The sequence below is a fragment of the Oncorhynchus mykiss genome, chromosome 16 (assembly GCF_013265735.2).
Source record: "Oncorhynchus mykiss isolate Arlee chromosome 16, USDA_OmykA_1.1, whole genome shotgun sequence".
NCBI classification, from domain to species: domain Eukaryota; kingdom Metazoa; phylum Chordata; class Actinopteri; order Salmoniformes; family Salmonidae; genus Oncorhynchus; species Oncorhynchus mykiss.
The window spans coordinates 52646638-52666608 of record NC_048580.1 but is presented as its reverse complement, the minus strand read 5'-3'; the positions used below and the strand labels follow the sequence as shown (position 1 = coordinate 52666608).

At 39.7% G+C, this 19971-nt stretch overlaps 1 protein-coding gene across 17 annotated transcripts in view; it reads right to left on the bottom strand.

Moving 5' to 3' along the window:
- The window catches only part of LOC110492252 (cold shock domain-containing protein E1), a 37491-nt gene extending 20522 nt beyond the window's left edge, over nt 1-16969 (bottom strand). For all 17 annotated transcript variants that reach the window (XM_021566399.2, XM_021566400.2, XM_021566403.2 and 14 more), the window contains exon 1: nt 16817-16969. The gene's annotated coding sequence lies outside the window, so the exon portion shown is untranslated. The remainder of the gene's footprint in view (nt 1-16816) is intronic.
- Between the last annotated feature and the right edge of the window lie 3002 nt (nt 16970-19971).

Below are 19971 nucleotides of genomic sequence, written 5' to 3'. Positions count from 1 at the left end.
ATATATATATATATATATATATATATACACACAGTGCCTTGCGAAAGTATTCGGCCCCCTTGAACTTTGCGACCTTTTGCCACATTTCAGGCTTCAAACATAAATATTTCAAACTTTTTTAACAAATCAAAAACTGAAAAATTGGGCGTGCAAAATTATTCAGCCCCTTTACTTTCAGTGCAGCAAACTCTCTCCAGAAGTTCAGTGAGGATCTCTAAATGATCCAATGTTGACCTAAATGACTAATGATGATAAATACAATCCACCTGTGTGCAAGTCTCCGTATAAATGCACCTGCACTGTGATAGTCTCAGAGGTCCGTTAAAAGCGCAGAGAGCATCGTGAAGAACAAGGAACACACCAGGCAGGTCCGAGATACTGTTGTGAAGACGTTTAAAGCCGGATTTGGATACAAAAATATTTCCCAAGCTTTAAACATCCCAAGGAGCACTGTGCAAGCGATAATATTGAAATGGAAGGAGTATCAGACCACTGCAAATCTACCAAGACCTGGCCGTCCCTCTAAACTTTCAGCTCATACAAGGAGAAGACTGATCAGAGATGCAGCCAAGAGGCCCATGATCACTCTGGATGAACTGCAGAGATCTACAGCTGAGGTGGGAGACTCTGTCCATAGGACAACAATCATATTGTATATTGCACAAATCTGGCCTTTATGGAAGAGTGGCAAGACGAAAGCCATTTCGTAAAGATATCCATAAAAAGTGTTGTTTAAAGTTTGCCACAAGCCACCTGGGAGACACACCAAAGATGTGGAAGAAGGTGCTCTGGTCAGATGAAACCAAAATTGAACTTTTTGGCAACAATGCAAAACGTTATGTTTGGCGTAAAAGCAACACAGCTGAACACACCATCCCCACTGTCAAACATGGTGGTGGCAGCATCATGGTTTGGGCCTGCTTTTCTTCAGCAGGGACAGGGAAGATGGTTAAAATTGATGGGAAGATGGATGGAGCCAAATACAGGACCATTCTGGAAGAAAACCTGATGGAGTCTGCAAAAGACCTGAGACTGGGACGGAGATTTGTCTTCCAACAAGACAATGATCCAAAACATAAAGCAAAATCTACAATGGAATGGTTCAAAAATAAACATATCCAGGTGTTAGAATGGCCAAGTCAAAGTCCAGACCTGAATCCAATCGAGAATCTGTGGAAAGAACTGAAAACTGCTGTTCACAAATGCTCTCCATCCAACCTCACTGAGCTCGAGCTGTTTTGCAAGGAGGAATGGGGAAAAAAATCTCTCGATGTGCAAAACTGATAGAGACATACCCCAAGCGACTTACAGCTGTAATCGCAGCAAAAGGTTGCGCTACAAAGTATTAACTTAAGGGGGCTGAATAATTTTGCACGCCCAATTTTTCAGTTTTTGATTTGTTAAAAAAGTTTGAAATATCCAATAAATGTCGTTCTACTTCATGATTGTGTCTCACTTGTTGTTGATTCTTCACAAAAAAATACAGTTTTATATCTTTATGTTTGAAGCCTGAAATGTGGCAAAAGGTCGCAAAGTTCAAGGGGGTCGAATACTTTCGCAAGGCACTGTGTGTGTATGTATATATATATATATTTCACTGCTCTAATTACGTTCACAACCAGTTTATACACCACGTTGCGTCGTGAAAACCTCTTAAGGATGTACTCAAATCTAACTGCCTGTAGCAAGGATATGCATATACCATTTGAAAGGAAACACTGAAGTTTGTGAAAATGTGAAAGTAATGTAGGAAAATAACACATTAGATCTGGTAAAAGATCATATGCGTTTTTTTGTTCCATCATCTTTGAAAATGCAAGAGAAAAGGCCAATATATGACTTAGGAATCTAGGCACAATTTAGATTTTGGCCACTAGATGGCAGCAGCGTATGTGCAACGTTTTAGACTGATCCAATGAATCATTGTATATTAATACATTTAAATTCATAACTGTGCACTCTCAAACAATAGCATGGTGTTGTTTCACTGTAATAGCTACTGTAAATTGGACAGTGCAGTTATATTGGCAGAAAGTTTAAATTGTAAATCTCATATGTTCTTCATACTTAAAACGTCATGATGGTCACATTAGTGCACGTTAGCTCAACCGGCCTGCGGGGGACACACACACCGATACTGTAGAGGTTAAGAACAGCCCTTAGCCTTGGTATATTGGCCATATACCACACACTCCTGGCCCTATTGCTTAATCATAATGCCTTGCCATTCAGATGCCAATTGACATCTGCATTAACATGTGGCTTGATAACACTCATCACCCTTGGTAATATGGTCACGTTGATTGAAAGGAGTGGAAGAAAAGTATGTTCACTCCGACAACAATCCTTACTGAAACCATTGAAGCGGTACCTCAGCGCCATGCCTGGGGCCAAAAGGCTCCTGAACAGCTTCCAAGCCACAAGACCGGTGAACAGTTAATCAAATGGCTACCCTATTTGCATTTACCCCCTTTTTATTTGCAGACTCTTGCACCGGCTCCATGTACATTCACTGACTCTACCCCAACACACATACATAATGATGACACACACACTGCTCCTCTGTTTATTATCTATCCTGATTGCCTAGTCACTAAGGAATTTAATGACTAGCCACCAAAAATACATTTGACCACTCATGCTTACCAGGCTTTAGGTTAATTTTCATACATTTTGTGGAATTAAATTGGCGTGTGTATTTTCGTTAGTTGTCATGCCTTTTATTTATCACATGCGCACAGCATACAGAGCCTAGTTTGAGGAGCTGAATAACCTACCACCTGTCAGACAGAGTGAGAGTTGCTCCTCAAAGCCTATAGGGTACTGGAGTGAAACTTGCTTTTGAAAGCCCAGTCATTGCGCAACAAATACAAATTCTAAATGCAATCGCGTGTAAACTTTGCTGGCCACGAATAAAAAGGAGCAATTTTTATCTCAACTCGTAAAGCACGCCTCCCATTCGGATGCATAGGCTATAGCCTGCCTACTGTTGACTACCAGCACGCCTCCCATTCGGATGCATAGGCTATAGCCTGCCTACTGTTGACTATCAGCACGCCTCCCATTCGGATGCATAGGCTATAGCCTGCCTACCGTTGACTATCAGCACGCCTCCCACCACTTTCCATTTGAGCTTGAGGTAGAATTGTTAAAAACCTGAACATTTTACTTTACTTCAAATAATGAGGCATGTCTTACCTTGCTTCAAAGTAGCCTTGCGAAAATCCATCCATAGAAATATGAAGGCAATTATTTAATGAATACTTCCTCAAGCCATTAACCAGCATTTCTCTCCGGTTCTATTGGTTTTCATATCAACTTTCTTTCATTGTCCAGAAGCCAAAATCACAATGCAAGTCAGATAGGGCAGCTATGCTTCTAGCTCTTAGGCAACTAGTAGGGCTGGGCAATATGGAATATATATACACTGTTCAAAAAAATAAAAGGGAACACTAAAATAACACATCCTAGATCTGAATGAATGAAATATTCTTATTAAATAATTTTTCCTTTACATAGTTGAATGTGCTGACAACAAAATCACAAAAATTATCAATGGAAATGAAATTTATCAACCCATGGAGGTCTGGATTTGGAGTGTCACACTCAAAATTAAAGTGGAAAACCACACTACAGGCTGAATGTCCTTAAAACAAGTCAAAATGAGGCTCATTAGGATGTGTGGCCTCCACATGCCTGTATGACCTCCCTACAATGCCTGGGCATGCTCCTGATGAGGTGGCGGATGGTCTCCTGAGGGATCTCCTCCCAGACCTGGACTAAAGCATCCGCCAACTCCTGCACAGTCTGTGGTGCAACGTGGCGTTGGTGGATGGAGCGAGACATGTCGTCCCAGATGTGCTCAATTGGATTCAGGTCTGGGAAACGGGCGGGCCAGTCCATAGCATCAATGCCTTCCTCTTGCAGGAACTGCCGACACACTCCAGCCACATTGTCTTGCATTAGGAGGAACCCAGGGCCAACTGCACCAGCATATGGTCTCACAAGGGGTCTGAGGATCTCATCTCGGTACCTAATGGCAGTCAGGCTACCTCTGGCGAGCACATGGAGGGCTGTGCGGCCCCCCAAAGAAATGCCACCCCACATCATGACTGACCCACCGCCAAACCGGTCATGCTGGAGGATGTTGCAGGCAGCAGAACATTCTCCACAGCGTCTCCAGACTGTCACATGTGCTCAGTGTGAACCTGCTTTCATCTGTGAAGAGCACAGGGCGCCAGCGGCTGATTTGCCAATCTTGGTGTTCTCTGGCAAATGCCAAACGTCCTGCACGGTGTTGGGCTGTAAGCGCAACACCCACCTGTGGACGTCAGGCCCTCATACCACCCTCATGGAGTCTGTTTCTGACCGTTTGAACAGACACATGCACATTTGTGGCCTGCTGGAGGTCATTTTGCAGGGCTCTGGCAGTGCTCCTCCTTGCACAAAGGCGGAGGTAGCGGTCCTGCTGCTGGGTTGTTGCCCTCCTACGGCCTCCTCCACGTCTCCTGATGTACTGGCCTGTCTCCTGGTAGCGCCTCCATGCTCTGGACACTACGCTGACAGACACAGCAAACCTTCTTGCCACAGCTCGCATTGATGTGCCATCCTGGATGAGCTGCACTACATGAGCCACTTGTGTGGGTTGTAGACTCCGTCTCATGCTACCACTAGAGTGAAAGCACCGCCAGCATTCAAAAGTGACCAAAACATCAGCCAGGAAGCATAGGAACTGAGAAGTGGTCCGTGGTCACCACCTGCAGAACCACTCCTTTATTGGGGGTGTCTTGCTAATTGCCTATAATTTCCACCTGTTGTCTATTCCATTTGCACAACAGCATGTGAAATTTGTCAGTGTTGCTTCCTAAGTGGACAGTTTGATTTCACAGAAGTGTGATTGACTTGGAGTTACATTGTGTTGTTTAAGTGTTCGCATATATATATATTATATATATATATATATATATATAAATAAATATATATTAATATATATAAATATATATATATATATAAATATATATTAATATATATAAATATATATATATATATATATATATATAAATATATATATATAAATATATATTAATATATAAATATATATAAATATAAATATATATTTATATATTTATATATATATATTTATATATTTATATAAATAAATATATATTAATATATATAAATAAATATATATTAATATATATAAATATTAATATATTAATATATATAAATATTAATATATTAAAATATATATTTATATATTTATATATATATATATAAATATTAATATATTAAAATATATATTTATATATTTATATATTTATATAAATATTAATATATTAATATATATAAATATTAATATATTAATATATATAAATATTAATATATTAATATATATAAATATTAATATATATATATATATATATATATATATATATATATATATATATATATATATATATATATATATATATATATATATATATTTTATCAGCACCCAAAAATACCGATTTCCGAGTGTTATGAAAACTTGAAATCGGCCCTAATTAAATCGACCATTCTGATTTAAAATCGGTCGACCTCTAGTTTGAAGGCATTTATTTTGAAGATCCCACTCTGTCAATATAGTGGATAGTGAGGCTATTAAGGCTCCGACGTGCGACTAGACCACAGATCGGTAGTAGAGGCAAAATACGTCAAATCTGTCTTGAGCTGTTCCTCAACTTTGTCTCTACACTCGGCAAGGAGTTTAGGCAGTGCGGTGTGAGAGAAATGTGTGGCCAGGGAGCACGTACATGGGGTCAATTGATAAGCCTCTTGAATCCTTCCTTATCGACTGTGCTAATTGGTAGCATGTCCTTAGCAATGCAATGCAATGCATAATAGCATGTGTGATGTATTTGTGTCTTTTCAATGTTTGCCTGTAAGGCATAAACCCTGTCAGTGTTGACTGCGTCGGGCGAACATCCCTAGATTGGTTGGTGCTTTATCAACACCGTGGCGCAAACTCTAACTTTCTGCATGTTCCAAAGAGTGATTTTGCTTCAGATGGTGAAAAAGGTTTGTCGTATTACCAGACTTGGTAGCCACCAGTCTATGGCACAATTTTCACCGAACATTGCTCTGCTCTGTCAGACTTCAAAAAGCCAAACCACTTCCAAATAACTAACAGTTCAACCCTTTTTTATCAATTATTTCTTTGTTGGAAGCAGCTCCTTCTCCATGGCTATCACGGACACTGTTTCACCTACATCACTAATTGTGTGTGGTAAATAGTGGGTACTTCATCACTCGAGGTGCTAAGTGGTTTTTAGTGGGTGTATACCTATCCACATGCATATTGTCACTTCTCCACACGCTCCTATAGATCCACAGACGATGCAATTTCCATCACTGCCCTAACCCATCTGGACAAAAGGAATACCTATGTTCATTGACTATAGCTCAGCATTCAACACCATAGTACCCTCCAAGGTCATCATTAAGCCCGGGGCCCTGGGTCTGAACCCCGCCCTGTGAAACTGGGCCCTGGACTTCCTGACAGGCCACCCCGAGTTGGTGAAGGTAGGAAACACCACTTCGCTGATCCTCAACACAAGGGCGTGCTCAGCCCCCTCCTGTACTCCCTGCTCACCCATGACTGCCTGGCTACACACAGCTCCAACTCAACCATCAAGTTTGCAGACAACAACAGTAGTAGGCCCCATTACCAACAATGACGAGACAGCCTACAGGGAGGTGGTGAGGACCCTGGGAGTGTGGTGCCAGGAAAATAACCTCTCGCTCAACAAAACAAAGGAGCAGATCGTGGACTTCAGGAAACAGCAGAGGGAGCACCCCCCTATCGACATTGACAGGACCGCAGTGGAGGTGGAAAGCTTCAAGTTCCTCAGCCTACACGTCACTGACCAACTGAAATAGTCCACCCACAGACAGTGTGGTGAACGAGGCTGAAGAAATGTGGCTTGGCACCTAAAACTAAGCATGCACAATATATAAAAAATAAATAGGTAAGCATATCAGAAGAATAGGACGATATTAGCTAAAAATGCCAACATCGGCGCAATGTCTAGTTTAACGCCGATGTGAAAAACTGATGTTAAAGCTGCATACCTATATAACGTAGGTAGTTGACGCCACAAGAAATACTGCACTACACGTGCAACACAGCATTCCTAACCTAGCCCACAATGTCTGCTGTGTGGATCTATTTTGAAGATTCAAAGGAAGATAAAAAAGGCCATATGCTACATTTGTACTGCTATTATTTCCAGAGGGGAGAAAGTGAAATCTTTCAATACCACAAACCTAATTACACATTTGAAAGTGCATCACCCCCAGAAGTTCAACAACTACATAGAACAAAACTAAGCGCACACTTCCAACAACTAAACAAGTTCAAGTCGAGCAGTCATTTGAAAGAGTAAGAAAAGATCAGCAAGACAACCCAAAGGCAAAATCCATTAACGCCAAGATAATGGAATTTTCCCCTTGACAATCAACCGTTTTGTCGTGGATGATGTTGGCTATTGCCGACTGGACGACCACCTCGAGCCCCGGTACACTCTACCAAGTAGGTACTATTTTTCAGATGTTGCCCTACCGGAGTTACACAGTACTGTTGAAACGCACATCAATGAGCTACTTGCTATGGTCATCACTGCTATTAGCTTCACGTCTGACATTTGGATCAGCGATGTCAGCCCCATGAGCATGCCGAGTCTAACAGCACAGTGGGTCGACGAGGATTTCGTACTGAAGAAAGCCATATTGCATGCTCAAGAATGTGTTGGTTCTCATACGGCTGCTGCCATTTCAATGGCATTAGAGAACATGAACACACTCCTAGCGCCATTCAAACTACTGATGTATGATGAAATGGTTGAGAATGAAACGACTGAAAAAAATGAACAATACAGCAAGTATGGGGAAAAAAATAGATTTTGATGATGTTTTACTGGTAATGGGGACATACAGTTGAAGTCAGAAGTTTACATACACCTTAGCCAAATATATTTAAACTCAGTTTTTCACAATTACTGATATTAAATCTAGTAAAAAATTACCTGTCTTGTGTCAGTTAGGATCACCACTATATTTTAAGAATGTGAAATGTCAAAAATAGTACAGAGAATGATTTATTCCAGCTTTAATTTATTTATTTCATCACATTCCCAGTTGGTCAGAAGTTTACATACACTCAATTAGTATTTGGTAGCATTGCCTTTAAAATTGTTTAACTTGGGTCAAACATTTTAGGTAGCCTTCCACAAGCTTCCCACAATAGGTTTCTGGCCCATTCCTCCTGATAGAGCTGGTGTAATTGAGTCAGGTTTGTAGGCCTCCTTGCTTGCACATGCTTTTCAGACCTGCCAACACATTTTATATGGGATTGAGGTCAGGGCTTTGTGATGGCCACTCCAATAATTTGACTTTGTTGTCCTTAAGCCATTTTTATACTTGATTACTATTGTTTGTAAAAAATTCTGAGGTCTTGGCTGATTTCTTTTGATTTTCCCATGATGTCAAGCAAAGAGGCTCTGAATTTGAAGGTAGTCCGTGAAATACATCCACAGGTACACCTCCAATTGACTCAATGATGTCAATTAGTCCATCAGAAGCTTCTAAAGCCATGACATAATTTTCTGGAATTTTCCAAGCTGTTTAAAAGCACAGTCAACTTAGTGTATGTAAACTTCTGACCCACCGGAATTGTGATAGTGAATTATAAGTGAAATAATCTGTCTGTAAACAATTGTTGAAAAAATTGTGTGTCATGCACAAACTAGATGTACTAACCGACTTGCCAAAACTATAGCCAAAACTATAACTTCTTGGTGACAGGGGGCAGTATTTTCACATCCAGATGAAATGCATGCCCAAATTCAAATCCCCAGAAGATATGCATATTATTAGTCGATTTGGATAGAAAACACTGACGTTTCTAAAACTCTGAATCATGTCGGAGTATAACAGAACTTATTTAGCAGGCGAAACCCAGAGGACAAACCATTCAGATCTTTTTTTTTTTAGGTCACTCTTTTCAATGGGTTTTCATTGGGAATCCAGATTTCTAAAGGGACCTTCTTGCAGTTATCGCTTCCACTGATGTCAACAGTTTTTAGAAATTGGTTTGAGGTTTTTCCTTTGTGTAATGAAGAAGTACTGCCATCTTGAACGAGGGTCACTTGAAGTGTACTGTTAGATAGAGGCGCGTGACCAGAAAGCAAAAGCATGCTTCAGTTTGTTTTCTTCCTGTATTGAACACAAATCATCCCATCTTCAATTTTATCAATTATTTACGTAAAAAAAATACCTAAAGTTGTACCACAAAAGTAGTTTGAAATGTTTTGGCAAAGTTTACAGGTAACTTTTGAGATATTTTGTAGTCACGTTGAGCAAGTTGGAACCTGTGTTTTTCTGGATCAAACACGCCAAATAAATTGACATTTTGGATATATATCGACGGAATTAATCGAACAAAAGGACCATTTGTGATGTTTATGGGACATATTGGAGTGCCAACAGAAGCAGCTCGTCAAAGGTTCTGCGTTTTGTGTCACCTGCAGGGTTGAAATATGGTTTCTGTCTTTGTTTTACGGAGGTGCTATCCTCAGATAATAGCATCGTTTGCTTTCACCGAAAAGCCTTTGAAATCTGGCATGTTGGCTAGATTCACAACAAGTGTAGCTTTAATTTTCTATCTTGCATGTGTGATTTAATTAAAGTTTGATTTTTATAGTAAGTTATTTGAATTTGGCGCTCTGCATTTTCCCTGGCTTTTGGCCGTCCCACATATCCCAGAGAGGTTAATAAATCCTCTTAGAGCCATGTGAGACGCTAGCGTCCCACCTAGGCAACAGGAAATGGAAGTGCACAATGCCAAATGCTTATAGTATTCGATAAAACTCAAACTTTCATTAAAACACACATGCAGGGTACCGAATTAAAGCTACACTCGTTGTGAATCTAGCCAACATGTCAGATTTTTAAAATGCTTTTAGGCAAAAGCATGAGAAGCTATTATCTGATAGCATGCAACACCCCAAAATACCTGAAGGGGACGTAAACAAAAGAATTAGCGTAGCCGGCGCTACACAAAACGCAGAAATAAAATATAAAACATGAATTACCTTTGATGAGATTCTTTGTTGGCACTCCTATATGTTCCATAAACATCACAATTGGGTCTTTTTCCCGATTAAATCCGTCCATGTATGCCCAAAATATCAATATATATAGCCTGTCTTATCCATCCAAAAGCTCCATTCCAAAACGCAACGTCATTTTTTAAAATTATATAAGTTGCCTATATTCTTTGACAAAACACTTCAAACTACTTTTGTAACCCAACTTTAGGTATTTGTAAACGTTAATAATCGATCAAATTGATCACTGGGTGATCTGTATTCAATAGCAGCTACTCTAGAAAATGTTGTCCTTTCTCTCTCTTCCAAAAGTCTCTTCCTGTATACTGGACGAAAGGAAGGATCTACTTCTCATTACACAAAGGATTTTTGTCAACGAAAATGGCAGTATTGGCGACATCGTGTGGAAGTTGTAGGAACTGCAAGCTCACCGTTATATATTTTTGCTTGCAATAAACAATTCAGAGACTGGCGGATTAATACTTTTCTGTGGTTTTTGTGACCAGGTTTTTCTTGGGATTTCGCTTGCTGTTCACGTTCTGTTATAGTCACAGACATTATTTAACCAGTTTTAGAAACTTCAGAGTGTTTTCTATCCACACATACTAATCATATGCATATACTATATTCCTGGCATGAGTAGCAGGACGTTGAAATGTTGCGCTATTTTTATCAAAATGTTGAAATAATTCAGGGGAGCTTTAAGAGGTTTTAACAAGAAATTTGTGGAGTGGTAGAAAAACAAGTTAATGACTCCAACCTAAGTGTATGTAAACTTCTAACTTCAACTGTATGTAAATCACAACAAAATAACTTTTTGGTCAGTGTGTGTTTGAACTATACTTGAATCCTTAAAAAGTCAGCTAAAATTGTAAATATCGGTTACTGGTATCTGTATTGTTTTTTTGTTTTTTTGCAAGGAAAATATCAGATATCGGTATCGGCCAAAAAAGTCATATCGGTGCATCCCTACCTAAAACCCTCAAACTTTTACAGATGCACATTTGAAAGCATCCTGTCGGGCTGTATTACTGCCTGGTATAGCAACTGCACCGCCCACAACCGCAGGGCTCTCCAGAGGGTGGTGCAGTCCGCACAACGCCTCAGCGGGGGCAAACTACCTGCCCTCCAGGACACCTACAGCAACCAAAATCACAGGAAGGCCAAAAAGATAATCAAGGACAACAACCACTCGAGCCACTACCTGTTCACCCCGCTATCATCCAGAAGGCGAGGTCAGTACAGGTGCATCAAAGCTGGGACCGAGAGACTGAAAAACAGCTTCCAACTCAAGGTCATCAGACTTTTAAATAGCCATCAGTAGCACCTTAGAGGCTGATGCCCTATACAGACTTGAAATCACTGGCCACTTTAATAATGTTTAGAGATTTTGCAATACTCATCTCATATGTATATACTGTATCTTAGTCTACGTCGCTCCAATATTGCTTGTCCAAATACTTATATTCTTAATTCCATTCCTTTACTTTGGATTTGTGTGCATTGTGAAATTATTAGACAATACTACACTGTTGGAGCTAGAAACACAAGCATTTCGAGACACCCACAATAACGTCGGCTAAACATGTTTATGTGACCAATTTTATTTATAGTATTTTCTATTAAATCCCCCATCTTTCTAAGTTTCTAATATAGATTTTCATTTTTGTCACTCATGGAATTTCTGGCATTAGGTGCACTATTTAGAACTGGTTTCCGCAAATTGTACTTTGGCAAATTGAAAAATTACGTTTTATTAGCTGCTTCATTACAGGAGTTGCGTGATCAATAATAGGCTATAGCCTTTTGGCTGTAAGACGATATGCAACAATAGCAAGCCTGATTCCATTAAGCTCTTAATGACAAATGTCCGGTCCTTGTATGCATGTATAGCATAAGAGAGGAAGAAGCAAAGCGAGAGGTTTTGCTGGCTCCAAAATCTTGCCAAAATAGGTCCAATGCATTTCTAAGGCATTATTTTGGGCCTGAGCTTGTCGCCTGCATTCCCGCCTTGGGACGACACCCATTGTTAGGGTGGAAACATAAGCATCTCGTCATTATATACAGTACCAGTCAAAAGTTTGGACACACCTACTCATTCAATGTTTTTTCTTTATTTTTTACATTGTAGAGTAATAGTGAAAACATCAAACTAATAAATATGGAATCATGTAGTATCCCTAAAAAAGTTTTAAACAAATCAAAATATATTTTAGATACTTCAAAGTAGACACCCTTTGCCTTGATGACAGCTTTGCACTTTTGGCTTTCTCTCAACCAGCTTCATGAGGAATGCTTTTCCAACAGTCTTGAAAGAGTTCCCACATATGCTGACCACCTGTTGGCTGTCCAACTCATCCCAAACAATCTCAATTGGGTTGACGTCAGGTGATTGTGGAGGCCAGGTCATCTGATGCCTTGAATTCTAAATAAATCACTGACAGTGTCACCAGCAAAGCAACCCACACCATCACACCTCCTACATACTTCACGGTGGGAACCACACATATGGAGATCATCCGTTCACCTACTCTGCGTCTCACGAAGACACGGAGGTTGGAACCAACATTTCACATTTGGACTCATCAGACCAAAGGACAGATTTCCACCAGTCTAACGTCCATTGCTCGTGTATCTTGGCCCAAGCACATCTCTTCTTCTTACTGGTGTCATTTAGTAGTGGTTGCTTTGCAGCAATTCGACCATGAAGGCCTGATTCACAATTGACCAAAATTTGCATCCCTTCTAGTTCATCTTACCCCTACCTACATGTACATCAGGGTTTCCGTTATGAAAATGTAGCGCCGGACATTTGACTGGCAGAATTTTATTTTACCGGACATTTGAGTAAATTCACCAGACCCATATACCTATGCAATGGGTGCGTAACCTGATTAGGGAGTCCACCCACTGCTCAGAATGACAGAAATCACATTTAGCTTATGGTAATTCATCTTAACAGGAGACAAGTTGAAGATGCAATGACGTGTCCTTACCACACACTTTGAAGATGTTAGAATAACTGTCCACGTTTACTTTTCCTCAGCCAACAAAACAAGTAATGAACAGTAAAATCCCTCACTATGCATAGGCGGTGTGTGAGTTCCTAGTTTGGAGAAGCTCATTTTCACCATCAATAAATAGCACCTTATGAGAGCATTCCATGCATCATCATATTTGCAGACTTATGTAAGAGCCTACTATTTCATCATGTGATGAGTAGATTGGATACTCATAATTTAGGCTAATAATATAACTCAGTCACTGTTTGCAAAAAATAATTAAATACATGGCTGAGCGTGTAGAGTACAGGCCTAGGCTATATCAGATATATTTAAAAAAAAATTACACAGGAAAAATGTGGCCTTTAACACATTTCATGCAATTCTACTATACTTTATATGACTGCATACATTAGCAGAATATTTTTTAGAGAAAATTACAGGGTAGCCTACTCTGCTGACACTGATAAACAGATCAATAAAAAAAATGTTGTCCATATAGTAGGTCCTACAAGAAGGGGAGACAAATAGAATATGACATCAATCTAAACTGGAGGAAGAAATTGTCCATAAACAAACTTAAGTGGCACTGACCAAACAATGATAGAGTGAAAATGAGCAGTGATCAGGCACATGGCCAATGTTCTCCGCTGGTGATAATAAGCGAGGCCTACTGTTGTTTCCTCAATTAAGTTAAGAATTTTTAACTAAAAAAGACAGATTAGAGTCTTTTCACTGTCTTCTCTTTACAGCAATAGCTATTTGCTTTCCAAACTGTTTTTCCGCAATTGAATTTCAAAATATTGCGATATGCCTGGCTTGGCCTCTTCACTGACAGTCGCAACTCAACAAACCTCTATTTGGTATTTGCTGCACACTCCCTTTCCTTCCGACTGTAGACAATGCGATTTAAAACTTTAAAGCTAACAATCCGCTGTGGCCAAATCATGCTTTAGTAGCCTATTATTAATTAATTTCTATACTGACAGGAGTAGGCCAACTAATTGAATTTACTTCAGGAAAGCTTAGCTTCTCCTAGCCTTATGGACACGCTGTCTACGTCAACCTTCTACCCCTCATAGTAGAACATTTGACCTATTCTATTAGTCAGCTTGTCAAGAAATATCCCAAACAGACACTGGGACAGTTGTGGGACGATAGATCCCAAATTCATACAAACAGTAGGCCTAGGCTACACACACACACACACACACACATATATATATTTTTTTTAATTTGATTTTAAGCAATGAGTTTGATGCAACAGATGACAACATTTAGCTTAAAATGTGAATGTGCATTTGGCTACTGGACAATGAAAGAAAGTTGAAAAACAATAGCACATAAGATATATAGACTACTGGTTTCAAAAGCATATGGAAGTTTTTATAAAATAATTGCCTCCGCTTGTAAAAGTATTGCTTCCGTCCCTGTCCTCGCCCCAACCTGGGCTTGAACCAGGGACCCTCTGCACCCATGGACAACAGTCACCCTCGAATCATTGTTATCTATTGCACCACAAAAGTTGCGACCCTTGCAGGGCAAGGGAAACGACTACTTCAAGCTCTCAAAGCGAGTTGTCACCAATTGAAATTCCACTAACGCATAGTCGGATTTTGTCTAAACTACTTTGACGAAGGTAAAACGTTCAGGTTTCAAACAATTAAGTAGCTATACGTTTTCAAAAGGCATACTGCCTCCAGCTCATTGCAAAGTGGTGCGTGACGAGCTGATGAAGCCTGCCTTCCGTTGCCTATGCATTTGAATGGTGAATGGAAAACGCGCTTCAATTACCGGTTGAAATAAATTTAAAAAATAGCCCTTTTTAATCTTGGCCATTTGAACTATTTTTAACATACACTGTCTGACATATTTTCTGCTCAAAGACCATCTGTCTGCTGTGCACGTTTGATAAATAAGATGCATAACAAATATACACATGCACCAATTGAATTCCAGTAAATAATGCAAATGTACAGACCGATAAGACCAAATATATTTACTTCAATTAGTATTTTGTCAATGAATATGCTTAAAATAATTATTTCCCCTCCATTTTAAATGTCCCGTGCCATTTTTTTATGAAACATTTAAAACTGGCTTTTTATACACCAAAAGCAGGGTGTTTCCTTCTAACAGAAACCCTGAGGTACACATTACCACAATTACATCGTACCCCTTAACCGTTTGGGTAACTATTTTCTTTATTTTTTAACTCTGCATTGTGGAGAAAGTAAGCATTTCGCGAAAAGACTACACTGTCGTATTGGGTGGATGTGACGAATAGAATGTGATTTAAAGAGCATCAACATTGTGAAAACAAAAAGGAACTTGGGAGCGTCTGCTTTTCAGCTGCTTATGACGCAGCGATAAAACCATTGCGGACCGTGCCCACCCACTAAAACTACTGGCTGTGATTGGCTCTTTAGCACAGATTTCCAAAACAAGTGGTCGAACACATTGTCGAGTTCAGAAGCACTTAACTAGTTTACTTACTAACGTTACCTAGCAATTGTTTTATGTTTAACCAAATCATTAATTTCAGTGATGCATGCTGAAGTATGCAACATGAACACGTATATACGGCCTTGTCTCTCGCGGCCTTCAAGCTGGTAGTAGCTAGCCAGCCAGCTACTGTATCGGCTTTCCGCTAGCTGACTAGAACTGCGACGTTCATTAATAAATGCAAAATAGTTAGCTAGGTCGTTCATTATAGTACCGAAGTAACGTAGATAACCAACTGTCCCTGATGGTTAAAACATTGTTTTACAAGTTAACGGCACAAACAATACAATTAGTTACCAGCTATGCACAGCCATAGCATGTGATCTGCTGTCAAGCGACCATGCTTTGCAATGCAGTAACGTGGCGTACTAGCCAACGAATTCGTTTGCATAAGTAACATGCTGTGGTTTGCTAACAAGCACTTTAGCCAGCTACAAATGAGCAAACTACCTAACTAGCTACACAAACGGGTATTAGCAAATCGTCAAATGCATCAATGTCTAACTAACATTAGTCAACAACATTAGCTTTACTTCGCTACCTATTATGATCACTTAGCTAATCATACATTGTTTCTTCTTAATTCCGGAACTTGTCAAAACGAACATGTCAATAGTGCCAATTTCAACAACCATGGCTAAAACATGCTAACAATGCTGGCAGGCGCCGTAACAGTGTTTCACCTGACAACAAAGGAACTGCGACAGATGAGGCTAAATCTGCTAGATTGTGGCTAACTAACCAACACTTGGTAAACTCGTGGCAGTCCAGATAGTAGGTAACGTTAACTAACAAATGCAGTCGTCGGGTCAGCTAGTTTGCCACTTCAGCAAATTAGTTTAACGCTAAACATAGTTGGTATACCGGTAGGCATTAAATAATTAAAATGTTTAGACAGTACGTTGGCTTCTTATTAATAGGCCGAAACGTTTGTTAAAATAAGATAGCTAACTCCCCAGCTAGTGTAGGTATGATTTATGACGAGCAAAACCACCGGTGCCCGGAGAACACTGCCCCCGCCCAGGCCTAAGATTTGAAGGGTAAGAACATTGGTTACAGATTATTTTTACAGATATAACTTGAATACGAGGAACATCATCTCCCACACTTATATTAAGGGGTTCTCAACCGTAATTTTCAATTAGTTAATTCTACAAAACTCACCCCAACAGCTTTCAGCACTGTCACCAGCGCCGCTAGAAGCAGCACGGCACATTACGTAGTGATCTAAGTGGAGTCCTACCGCGAGATTTCATATGACAGCGGTACAGGAGAAAACGTTGGAAATCATGTTTTTGGGGGTTTGTTCAAGAGCCGAACACCAGAGCCCAAGTTGAATGGATCAAATCAAACATATTTTTGTCATATGCGCCGAATACAGCAGACTTTACCGTGAAATGCTTACTTACGAACCCTTTCCCAACAATGCAGAGTTAAAAAGTAAGAAAATGATCTAATGAAAATAAACAATAGTAACACAATAAATAACAATAACGAGGTTATATACTAGGACTACCGGTACTGAGTCAATGTACAAGGGGTACGAGGTAGTTGAGATAATATGTACACATGTAGGTAAGGGTAAAAGTGACTCTGCAATCAGGATAGATAATAAACAGAGTAGCAGCTGTGTGTGTGTGTGTGTGTGTGTGTGTGTGTGTGGCGTCAATATGCATATGTGTGTGTTGGAGTGTCAGTGTAAGTATCTGTGAGTGTATGGGTAGACTAGAGTCCAGTGAGTGTGCATAGTCAGTGCAAAAAAGGGTAAATGGGGCCAATATGTGACATCAGGGTCAACATTTCAAAATGGTTTGATAAACATTTAAATGTGATTTTCTTGCAGCTCATTAAAGGAATAAGAGTCTAGATAGGCACAATGAGACCATAACTCATAGCAACAACAAAACACATTTACATGTAATTCAAAATGTCGCATGAAACATGGACCATGCATGTTTCTTTGTCATGCCCAGTAGCCAGGTCTGTTTGTGCTTTAGTCAACTTATTTATCATGTATAGCCATGCTAAACATTCCACAAGAATGTAAAAGACAAGCAACAGCATTTCTATATTTTGTAATAGTTAATATTGTCATTTAGTACAAGAATATAATACAATGGGTTCTGTCAACAAAATCATTGATAATTATTAATAATAACAATAACCAATAATTAAATCTTTATAATCAGTAAACTCTTCAAGCAGTGTGTGTGTGTGTGTGTGTGTGTGTGTGTGTGTGTGTGTGTGTGGTGTGTGTGTGTGTGTGTGTGTGTGTGTGTGTGTGTGTGTGTGTGTGTGTGTGTGTGTGTGTGTGTGTGTGTGTGTGTGTGAACTAGACATCACATTCATCACACTCTGAGAACGCGCCCTAGTAGTCTGGTCCAGCAGCCTTGCCAGTATTAACCTGTTTAAAAGTCTTACTCACATCGGCCACAGAGAGCGAGACAGTCTGGGACAGCGGGGGCTGTCATGCCTAGCTCAGTGTTGTTTGCCTTGAGGCAAGCATAGCAAGCAACCCCTCCTCTTTGGTTTTGTCTGAGTCCTCTGTCCTTTCACAATGAAATATGAAGAAACCCCTCAAGTTTTATGTCCACACACATACAAATAAATACTACAATTTACTATAGAATAATATATTATTTACTTTTGAATGTTATAGAATTCTGTTGTAAACTGTAGTACACTGTAGAATGCTATACTCCACACTGTAGTATCCCTTGAATGTGTAATGCTTACTATAGACTTTTGTATTATACTGTAGAATACTACACTACACACTGTACTATTCCTTGATCATGCGTAGTACTTACTTTAGAATTTTGTAGTATACTGTAGTATCCCTCGAATGTGTAATGCTTACTATAGACTTTTGTATTATACTGTAGAATACTATACTACACACTGTACTATTCCTTGATGATGTGTAGTACTTACTTTAGAATTTTGCAGTATACTGTAGTATCCCTCAATCATGTAGAGCCCTCATACACAACTCTGGACCTCGAAGCCAGTTCCACTGCAATTAGTCATCAGGTAGAACAGAAAACCAGCAGGCTCCGGAGCTTGTAGGTTAACAATTGAGTGCCCCTGATGTAGTACTTGCTTTAGAATTGTGTAGTGTATGGTAGAATACTATACTACACACTATAGTATCCCCCTCGACTGTGAAGTGCTTACTATAGAATGCATACTGTAGAATACTATACTACACACGTAGTATTCCTTGATCATACTCACATTAAGCATCTCCAATCCAAAATTAAATCTAGAATCAGCTTCGTATTTCGCAACAAAGCCTCCTTCACTCATGCTGCCAAACACCCTCGTAAAACTGACTATCCTACCGATCCTGGACTTCGGCAATGTCATTTACCAAATAGCCTCCAACACTACTCAGCAAATTGGATGTAGTCTATCACAGTGCCATCCGTTTTGTCACCAAAGCCCCATATACTACCCACCACTGCGACCTGTATGCTCTCGTTGGCTAGCCCTCGCTACATATTCGTCGCCAAACCCACTGGCTCCAGGTCATCTATAAGTATTTTCTAGGTAAAGCCCCGCCTTATCTCAGCACACTGGTCACCATAGCACACGCTCCAGCAGGTTTATTTCACTGGTCATCCCCAAGCCAACACCTCATTTGGCCACCATTCCTTCCAGTTCTCTGCTGCCAATGACTGGAACGAATTGCAACAATCACTGAAGCTGGAGACTTATATTTCCCTCTCTAACTTTAAGCATCAGCTGTCAAAGCAGCTTACCAATCACTGAACCTGTACCCAGCCCATCTGTAAATAGCACACCCAACTACCTCATTCCCATATTGTTATTTTTTAAACATTTTGTTACTCTTTTGCACCCCAGTATCTCTACTTGCACATCATCATCTGCAAATCTATCACTCCAGTGTTAATGCTAAATTGTAATTATTTTGACTCTATGACCTATTTATTGCCTCTACATACATTTTTCTATTGTGTTATTGACTGTGTGTTTGTTTATCCCATGTGTAACTCTGTGTTGTTGTTTTTGTCGCACTGCTTTGCTTTATCTTGGCCAGGTCGCAGTTGTAAATGAGAATTTGTTCTCAACCTGTCACGTTCGTCGTAAGGATCGGACCAAGGCGCAGTGTGAGTAGAGTTCCACATCATTTTAATAAATCAAAACTCACTGAACAAAACAACAAACAACCAACCAAACGAATCGTGACTCTATACAAATAGTGCTGACAGGCAACCATACATAGACAAGATCCCACAACACAAATGAGGAAAATGACCACCCAATCAGAGACAATGATAAACAGCTGTCCCTGA